The sequence below is a fragment of the Poromitra crassiceps genome (genome assembly GCF_964638095.1).
Source record: "Poromitra crassiceps genome assembly, chromosome: 25".
NCBI classification, from domain to species: Eukaryota; Metazoa; Chordata; class Actinopteri; order Beryciformes; family Melamphaidae; genus Poromitra; species Poromitra crassiceps.
Window position 1 is genome coordinate 13,972,223 of NC_139649.1, and position 9,661 is coordinate 13,981,883.

Genomic DNA, 9,661 nt, shown 5'->3' on the forward strand with positions numbered 1-9,661 from the left:
GCGAGGGGGGAGGCAGAAGACACCGGCCTGGAACAGGGGGGCTTACGTGGAAATGCAGACCACATGGCACACCAGCCCCCCCCCCCCCCCCTTCTCCCTCTGTCTCTATCAGTTTCTTACTACCCCCACCCCCCTGCTTTCTCGCTGTCTTCCCCCCCTATGTGGAAAGTGTAACTCTAACTCTCTGTCTGGGACGGTGGAGGTCTGTCCTTAATTAGGCCACCACAATGTTCCGGGATGAGGTGGGCGGTGGTGGCCACAGTGTTTGGGAATGTCTGTGGGTTCATGCCAGTCAGTCAGTCAGACAGTCAGCCAATCAGACAGACAGACAGTCAGTCAGTCAGTCAGCCAATCAGACAGACAGACAGTCAGTCAGCCAATCAGACAGGCAGACAGACAGTCAGTCAGTCAGCCAATCAGACAGACAGTCATACAGACAGAAAGACAGACAGACAGACAGACAGACAGTCAGTCAGCCAATCAGACAGTCAGTCAGTCAGCCAATCAGGCAGACAGTCAGACAGACAGACAGTCAGTCAGCCAATCAGACAGACAGTCAGTCAGTCAGCCAATCAGACAGTCAGACAGACAGACAGGCGAGTCAGTCAGTCAGTGGTACAGTTGAGGCAGAGAATACTAATGCCTCTTGCGGTTTCCTGTGGTTGTGGTGGAGACAACAAGCTGAGAGAGTCGGGTTTTATCACTTGTCTGCGAGTGTGTATAGAAAATACAATTTGACCAATATGGGTTTTTGAAGGCTGACACCAGGGTTTTTGGGCCGCCAGCTTATTTTTATGGCTGCCAGCGACAGCCATGGCCAGAGGCATCATGTTTTGGGGTTGTCCCTCCGTAGGTCCCATTCTCCTTCACTCAGGAATGCCTTGAGGGAATTTCTTGAAAATATGGCACCAACATCCACTTGGACTCAAGCATGATCTGATTACAATTTGGTGGTCAAAGGTCAAGATCACTGTGACCCACACAAGACATTTTTGGCCATAACTCAAGAATACATAAGTTAATTATGACTACATTTCACACAAATCTCTAGGATAAAACAATATATCTGAGAAAACAATCTTGGGTCATTCTACAAAAATGGTAGAAATGCTGTCACTTTTGCAGACACCAAAATCATTGAAGTTGACCTAATAAGCACATTAATTATATTGATTTGGACCTCAGGACCTTCCTCTCCCTGGATGACAGCCAGGACAGGGGAGCTCCTGTTCCTCTGGTAGTCCACCACAAACTCATTGGTTTGGCTGATATTGAGCTTCAGCTGATGGTCATTGCACCATAGGATGAAGCTCTCGATCAGTCCTCTGGACTCCTCTGTAAGAATAGCCTCTGAGTGAAGACGGCATGTTTCTCACTGGAAATTATTCACTGGAATCATACATGTCAACATAGTGATAACTCACATTTCGCAAAAGAAGAAAATACACTTAAATCCTTTATTAAATTCCTTCAAAGTCTTCACTACATATATTTTATGAGTCTGGACAGACGTGGATGTTGCATTGCAACTTGACTTGTTGGCGGAGGCGTTATTTCTATTTCGATATTTATATTCAACATCTTTAAATGTAGAAATTTTCAGGCTGAAACCCCCCCCCCCCCCCTTCCCCATCCCAAATAAAGTATACAGGTTGAACCACCTGCTTCAGACTACAATCTCATTGGCTACAAAATGCGTGACCTGTCCCCATGTGATCGGCACCTATGATTTAGACCGAGGGACACAAACGAAGGATAATAACCTTCATTATCATTGTCACATTAAACAGACTGAAGCATGAGACCACACTGACTGGCTCTCTCTCTCTCACTGAGATGCCATTTACACCTGCTATTCAAATGTGATCTGTATCCAGATACCTTATCCCCGATAATAAAGGATCCGATCTTGCCTTTTGCGTTTACACCTGGGTATTTTATATACGTTATACAAATCACATCTCCTTTCTTTGGGATGCGAGCATGTTGTCACGGATTGTGTTTTACACCTACCTAAGATCCAAACGCAATGTGAGCCGGACTACCTCCAGATGTGGTCAGGCAGATCTGATCACGACGTGTTTACACCTTGCCATTAACAGAAACAGTGTTTCTCCTAATCCAGATAACGTATCTGGATACAGATCACATTTGAACAGGTGTTATTAGGGATCTCTGTGTGTGTGTGTGTGTGTGCGTGCGTGCGTGTGTGTGTGTGTGCGTGCGTGCGTGCGTGCGTGCGTGCGTGCGTGCGTGCGTGCGTGCGTGTGTGTGTGTGTGTGTGTGAAGGGTTAACCGTGCAGGTTGGCTGGATATGAATGCCAATCTGGTCGCAGAAGAAGCCCAGCAGAAGGCTGGCTTTAGCCCAGAGGCCCGGCCCTCCCAGGCCTCTCTCTCTCTGCAAACTCCCAGATCTCTTCAGCATACTTCTGATCTCTTCAGCATACTTCTCATATTAAAAGAAAACAAGTTACACAAATGAGACAGATGGTTCTTGTTTGTGATGACAGTTGCAATTCTTTCTCCACTGCTCCCCCTCCTCCTCCCCCCTCCTCCCCCCTCCTCCCCGCTCCTCTCGGCTTTCCTGTGCGTTTTTGCCCCGCATTGTTGTGCAACACATCTGACGTCTGTGTGTGTGTGCGTGTGCGTGTGTGTGTGTGTGTGTGTGTGTGTGTGTGTGAGAGAGAAAGAGAGTGAGAGAGAGAGAGCAAGAGAGGAGGAGGCTCAGTCAGATTGACCTTTGCGCTACCTGTAGGTTTGAGTTCCTTCATTGTCATCTGTATACGCATTCAAATCAAATCAGACACGCAGTGGTCAATTCAAAAGGTGTGCGAACTGCAAAAGCAACCGCCCAAAAAAAAATCTAATCACAAGATCACACACACACGCACATGCACGCACGCATGCACGCGCACACGCACACGCGCGCGCGCGCGCGCACACGCACACACACGCACACACACACACACACACACACACACACACACACACACACACACACAAAGTGTAGCAAGTACTATGACAGCAACACAATAAGAATCCGTAAAGCAACAGATACTAGGAGTTAATGGAGTGTATAAATTAAAACAGGGCTAATATGCTCTCTCAGTCTCTTGCCTGTTTTGGTTCAAAGTCTAGCAGCACAGTTCTGAATAAGTTGAAGTCCCTCAATCAACTGTTTCAGAAGACTGGTAAAAAAAGAACATTTACAGTAGTCTAATGATTATCTTGAAACAAAAAGTATGGATAAGCTTTTCGGTGTCATTTTGAGATATGACTTGACTTACTATATGATGTATGCTTACCTATAGATTATGTCAGGCCTAAAGGCTGGATCAACACTCTTTTTTTCTAAATCAAAAGATGGGAGAAACACATAATATGAATTTAGGGAGGCGGGTTAAACACATGATATTGCAAATTGCAAAATTCAGCTATAAAACTCGCCTGGCTGAGCGTATTGACTTGAAACTGTGTGGACTTGAAGACGGAGTTGAGCCAGCTCTCTCTCGGCTCTCTGCTTGGTAAGTCTGCGCTGCATGCAGGTAGGAGGAGGATTTTCCCCTGGCTTACCGCAGCATTACCGGCCCAGAGAGACAGACGCAGGACAGACAGGACAGTCGGGGGGTGGGTGAGGAGAGGGGGCTCAACAGACAGACAGACAGACAGACAGACTGACAAACAGAGAGCCACTCGGACGTACCATGCATTGTTTTTCCTGGTTTTTCAAAATCCCCTTGCATTGTGATTTTCCTCAGCTGGTTCTCAACCTTTTTCATAATAAGGACCCCTCATTTAGTCCACACTGGGACCCCCATTTGATGAGATTTTGTCTCTCAAACCCAAATCTGGGAATATTTGTATTGTTAGATATGATTTTGTCCAGAACTGATTATCTGTATTGCAGGTAGAGTGATAACACATCAACTATGATACAAACAGTCATTCTTCTACATTCTCGCCAGAGAAATCTTCCATGTAGCTAACAATAGTTAGCCGTGTAGCTAATAGTTAGCTAGAGCCTGATAACACAAGGTGACTAAATAGAACTATAGTGCATCAAACAAAATGTTGATGCAAGATGGCATCGCCGCCACCGTCGGCAGTCGTGGCGACTAATGACGCATTCCTTTATCGCAAAATAACTGGGATGTGGAGGCTAAATGACATCACATCCGTTTTGTTAGCGTTCCATTTGCAGAAAACTTGAGCTGGGAAGTTCACTGTTCATTGGTCAGATCCAGTCGCTAGCCAGGCTAGCCATTGTTAGCAATAACAAGGTTCCATGTCGCTGTTCCGACCTCTCGCTGTTCCGACCTCCCCTCTCCCAGCCCCCATGCCTAAACCTAACCTCCCCCAGACCCTAACCCAAAACCTAACCTCTCCCACCCCCCACGCCTAAACCTAAGGTCGGCATTGCGAGTGGTCGGCATAGCGGGTGGACACCCAATAACAATTGATAACATGGCATTTTGCTGCATTTTGCGCATACAAACACTGCAGCCTCATGTCCACACAGATAGATGTTATGCAGTGCTGTGTGTACAGCTGATTTAAAGGTCCCATTCCGTGCAAAAGCTGTTTTTACTTGTAAATGCATATATACTGCTGTCAGCCCTCCCTGTAATGAGTGGTCACAAGCTCAGAACTGCCACAGTTGGATTTGTCCCTATACAGCTCTCTCAAGCAGTCTCCTCCAAGCCACACCCCCAAACGCTTTGTTTGCCCAGACGGGGGATCGGGACGTCACTAGCTTCCTCCTGCATACTGCGCGGGTCCCTCTCACACAAGCTACCTGCACCATTTTGTCTATAGCCACAAAATTAACACTTCTAGCTGGAGTGACGTCAACTGTACGTGATCCAGCAACTGCAGAGGTGCATTCGGTAAGTCTAGGCATTTTGAGATGTCCTCTTTAGCGTAGTAACCGTTAAGTTAACGATAACTCGCAACCTAGTGTGCTGGTCCACAGACGCTAATCTGATTGGCCGCTGGGAGCCTGGGGCGGGCTCTCCCTCAGCGGCCAATGGGAACTGTTAGTTCTGAATATATTATAGAAACAGACCGTTCTTGGGAAGCGACGAGATGAGGAAGTGAGAACTCCGTCACAACAAACGGGGTTGCTATATTTTCGACAAATTAATCCAGAATCATGTTTTATGGACCAGAGACACACGTTTTTAAGAGGTTACAGCTGCACGAATTGGGACCTTTAATGAGACACAAACAAAACAGAAGTGCTAAACAACACTACTACAATTATAACTACTGTTGTTGCGCGGCGCAGCCATCTTGGATTTTTGAGGTCGGGGCTGCTGAGACTCCTACGAGTTTGGAATGGGAAATACCAGCTCTGATAACGTCACCTCCCAGCTCATGACCTTTGAAGTCGTAAGATTACCAGTCCCCAGTTATAAAGGAATGCACGATAGTTAGCCTACACAACTCGGATTGGTGTTTCAACGGGGGAACGATAAAAATGTGGCACATATCCGGTTTACATGTTTCGGTTCCGGGGTCTAGTTTTGGTCTGAGTGAAATGGGCTATGGGCTCTCCCGATATGAAATATAGCTGAATTGCTTGGTTTGACCGAGTAAAAATATTTTTTATAAGCATTTTACGAAATGTCTATGGAAAAATAAATGGCGGATGAAAATTTCTGGTACCATGCTGAAGCAGGAAGTGATGTTCACTTTGGCTCTCAGACTCTATGATGTGTATAACGTTAATATTCACTTATCTAGAAACATACATATTTTGAGTCAGAAATTTTGATATTCTACATATCCGTGGATTGCAGAAACATACGAAGCCCACATTTTATTCTGGCGACCAGGCTGAAGGAACAGGCTTGACCAGGCTGTTGATGGAGGCTTTAGCTGCCAGTGGTTCATCTCTAGATGCTGGTATGGAGGATATATTTGAGCTTACCCACCAACCCCATCACACACACACACACACACACACACACACACACACACACACACACACACACACACACACACACACACACACACACACACACACACACACACACACACACACACACACACACACACACTCTCTCTCTCTCTCTCTCTCTCTCTCTGTATTCCTGGCAACAGCCCTGTATCTGTCATCAGGGAGATTTCACCTGAACTGCAAAGGACTTTCCCTTCACACCTGGACACTAAACACGAACACACTCACTCACTCACTCACTCTCACACACACGCACACACACACACACACACACACACACACACACACACACACACACACGTTACCCACACACACACCTGAAGCTGTGCGTTTATGTGTGTGTGTGTGTGTGTGTGTGTGTGTGTGTGTGTGTGTGTGTGCGTATGCGTATGCGGGTGAAAGAGGTTGGAGCGTGTGTGTTACATGTATCTATTAGCCAACAGTGACTTGCCGTGTCAAAATAATCCTTGCAGTGACCAGTGGGGGCGTCACTTGATGGCCATCCAGCTGTCAGGAGTACACATACATGCATGCGCATACACACACACACGCACGCACGCACACACGCACGCACGCACGCACGCACACGCACACACACACACACACACACACACACACACACACGTTACAGCAGTAGAATGTGTAAAACATACGGGGGGTGTAGACAAAAAGGGGATAAAACGTTATGGCACGGTGGATCAGTGGTTAGCACTGTTGCCTCACAGAAAGAAGGACCCGGGTTCTTTGGAAGCAGCGCTGCTGCCATTTTGGCCTGAAAAACATTAGCCAGAGGTCGCCTAGTCTGTCCAAAATGGCGGATTGGCTGTGTGTTGGGGTGGGTTGAACCTGTTGCATGTCAGTTCTTTGCAATGCAAGTTATTTGGCAACAGCCTCCCCGTGCGTGCATCGCTAGTCTGCTGTATAATGCGATGTGCTTTGCGGTCCTTCTGCTGTACGTGCGAGGCGGTGTTGGATATCGTGCATTCCTTTAAACTGGGGGCTGGTAATCTTACGACTTCAAAGGTCATGAGCTGGGCGGTGACGTCATCAGAGCTGCTATTTCCCATTCCAAACTCGTAGGTGCCTCAGCAGCCCTGACCTAAAAAAATCCAAGATGGCTGCGCCGCGCAACAACAGTAGGAGTAATCGTAGTAATATTGTTTAGCACTTCTGTTTTGTTTGTGTCTCATTAAATCAGCTGTACACACAGCACTGCCTAACTTCTATCTGTGTGGACATGAGGCTGCAGTGTTTGTATGCGCAAAATGCCGCGAAATGCCATGTTGTCAATTGTTATTGCTAACGAGGGCTAGCCTGGCTAGCGACTGGATCTGACCAATGAACAGTGAACTTCCCAGCTCAAGATTTCTGCAAATGGAACGCTAACAAAACGGATGTGATGTCATTTAGCCTCCACATCCCAGTTCTTTTGCGATAAAGGAACGCACGAATAATAGTTACGTTACGTGGCTGGATTATTTTGGACGAGAAAATGTCGAATTGGTGAGTAAATTAAAGCTCGAAACAGCTCGCGAAATGCTCTGGGAAGGGAAGGAGCCGCATTTCCTTGTTCTAGTCGGAATGCTTGGCCGTACCGCAGCGTCCCACCCAAAGGCTGAAAGGCTTCCTCGGATTGGCGTGCAGAAGACATCACTCAACAAAAGTGGATCCTAAATCGAGGGTGGACATAGCCAGATGTAGGGCCCCGCGCTGTTCAGTGCCGGCCAAAAACAACCAATCAGGGTGGTTAACTACTAGAACATTACTAGCCAATCACAGCAGCACACAAAGGAGGTTATTCGGGTTCTACTCTTTGCTATGTTGCTATGGTTAACATTCCGTTGATGATGTGCTGCCTACTGCAATATCAGCCAAGTCAATATCAGCAACAGTAGGTTTACTTGACAGGACATTCGACTTCCACCACTGCCGGACAGTTCTCTGAAATACACATTTCATGCATACGTTAGGGTTGTATTTCAAGTTCATATGGTAGCTGAGAGACACTTTCCCCCATATGAGTTACAGCTGAGTTATAAATCAAGATGGCTCCTCTCTCTCTCTGCTCTGCCTCATCCAACCTGCTGGAGGGCGTGCACCAATATCCACACACCCCATCCTCTCTCTCTGTCACCCCATCCTCTCTCTCTGTCACCCCATCCTCTCTCTCTGTCACCCCATCCTCTCTCTCTGTCACCCCATCCTCTCTCTATGTCACCCCATCCTCTCTCTATCTCACCCCATCCTCTCTCTATCTCACCCCATCCTCTCTCTCTGTCACCCCATCCTCTCTCTATCTCACCCCATCCTCTCTCTATCTCACCCCATCCTCTCTCTCTGTCACCCCATCCTCTCTCTATCTCACCCCATCCTCTCTCTCTGTCACCCCATCCTCTCTCTATGTCACCCCATCCTCTCTCTCTGTCACCCCATCCTCTCTCTATCTCACCCCATCCTCTCTCTATCTCACCCCATCCTCTCTCTCTGTCACCCCATCCTCTCTCTATGTCACCCCATCCTCTCTCTATGTCACCCCATCCTCTCTCTATGTCACCCCATCCTCTCTCTGTCACCCCATCCTCTCTCTATCTCACCCCATCCTCTCTCTATCTCACCCCATCCTCTCTCTATCTCACCCCATCCTCTCTCTATCTCACCCCATCCTCTCTCTATCTCACCCCATACTCTCTCTATGTCACCCCATACTCTCTCTATCTCACCCCATCCTCTCTCTATCTCACCCCATACTCTCTCTATGTCACCCCATACTCTCTCTATGTCACCCCATCCTCTCTCTATCTCACCCCATACTCTCTCTATGTCACCCCATACTCTCTCTATGTCACCCCATCCTCTCTCTATCTCACCCCATCCTCTCTCTATCTCACCCCATCCTCTATGTCACCCCATACTCTCTCTATGTCACCCCATACTCTCTCTATGTCACCCCATCTGCTCCCTATCTCACCCCATCCTCTAGTCTACCCCATCCTCTCTCTTACCCCATCCTCTAGTCTACATTACATTACATTACATTACGTCATTTGGCAGACGCTTTTATCCAAAGCGACTTACAATAACACATTTTTGTCAGCAATAGAGCAATCAACTATGCAATACAGTCTATGACAACTACAACATCTGAAGGAATACTGGTAAAGTTAAGTTAGTAAAAAAACATTTTGTTTTTTTTGTTTTTTTAGAGAGAGAGAAAGAAGTTAGTTCAAGAAGGGCCCAGATGGAGCATGAAAAGGTGTGTCTTTAGTCTTTTCCGAAAGATCGGCAGTGATTCGGCCGTCTGAAGGTGGAAGCTCATTCCACCATTGAGGTGCCAGGGACGAGAAGAGTCGCGATCGGGATGAGCGACTTTTTAGCCGTGGCATCCTGCACTAGTGGAGAAGCGAAGGGAGTGGTGAGAGGTTTGGAACCTGACCATAGATTGCAGGTACAGAGGAGCTGTCTGGTGTACTGCCCTGTAGGCCAGTACCAGTGTCTTGAATTTGATGCGTGCCGAGATGGGGAAGCCAGTGAAGGTCCCGGAAGAGGGGAGTGACATGAGAGAATTTGGGTTGGTTGAATACCAGACGGGCTGCAGCGTTCTGAATGAGCTGAAGCGGTCGGATGTCGGCGGCAGGTAGGCCGGCCAGGAGCACGTTGCAGTAGTCCAGGCGGGAGATGATAAGTGACTGGACCAGGAGT